The sequence below is a fragment of the Myotis davidii genome, unplaced genomic scaffold (genome assembly GCF_000327345.1).
Source record: "Myotis davidii unplaced genomic scaffold, ASM32734v1 scaffold1485, whole genome shotgun sequence".
Lineage (NCBI taxonomy): Eukaryota > Metazoa > Chordata > Mammalia > Chiroptera > Vespertilionidae > Myotis > Myotis davidii.
Window position 1 is genome coordinate 113,469 of NW_006296620.1, and position 996 is coordinate 114,464.

The following is a 996-nucleotide window of genomic DNA, read 5'->3' on the forward strand; positions in this document are numbered from 1 at the left end:
TCCCCCTCTAGACACCTTCCTGACCCACAGAACATGCATTCATTTTCAAAAACATGCATATATAAGGCAAAATATCCAGCGTGTGTTTTTTTAATGAGAAATAAAATTCTCCCTTTCCTCTTTGATCTCCATCCTATTTGCGTTCATGAGCTCAATGCTGTTACCAGTTTCTAGCTGTGGAACCTTCAGAGTTTTAAATAATATGCTCATAATTCTCTCCCATGACTTCAGGGGTCTGACTCCACCACTTACAAGTGGGATTTTGTCCAATGACTTAACCTCCCAGAGCTCAGCGTCTTCTTCAAGTTCAGTGAAGTAACAGCCCTCCTGATGTTGGACCTGTAAGTATTCAATAAAGAAAACACATTCACAGATTCCATGGAAACGTGGGGCTCTGGGGTATGCCTTATGATCCAAATTGAGTCCATTTCTTTCTTTCTTTTCTTTTCTTTTTTTTAAATCCTTATTGTTGAAAGTATTACCTATGTCCTGTAGAGAACCAAGATGGGGCCATAGGTAGACATCTGTACCTGCTGCCTCCCACAAGCATATCATAATTACAACTAAAATACATAACAACTATCATCTAGAACCATATGGCTGAGTGGAAGTTCCACAACTAGAGAGGTGAAGAAAGTGCATTGAGACTGGTAGGAAGTGCGGAGGCATGGAACAGGCTGGCACCTGGGGATGCTGCTTTTTTAATCAGGATGGAGATACACGCTCCCACTTGCTCTGAGCTCCAGTGCCAGGTGAGACTCTGGGGGACCCAGATACATATGGGGAGAAACTGGACTGTCTGGCATCAGGGCAGGAACGTGGGGGAGGCTTTCTTCCAGATGGAGATGCTTGCAGTGGTCACTGTTCCTGTGCAGAGACCTCCCCGGTGCAGGGCTGACTGGCAGCCATTGCTGTTTGCTCCGCCCTGGAGATTCCCTGAGACCCCATGCTACCCAATTTACAACCCCATCCAAGCTGTGTGCAGCAGCTTTTGCA

At 45.7% G+C, this 996-nt stretch overlaps 1 long non-coding RNA gene across 1 annotated transcript in view; it reads left to right on the top strand.

The window, feature by feature from the left end:
• LOC107184416 overlaps positions 1 to 415 on the top strand; it is a 14,076-nt gene extending 13,661 nt beyond the window's left edge. Inside the window, exon 5 of the long non-coding RNA XR_001515245.1 lies at positions 232 to 415. This is a non-coding gene — a long non-coding RNA (uncharacterized LOC107184416). The remainder of the gene's footprint in view (positions 1 to 231) is intronic.
• Positions 416 to 996: the final 581 nt, after the last annotated feature.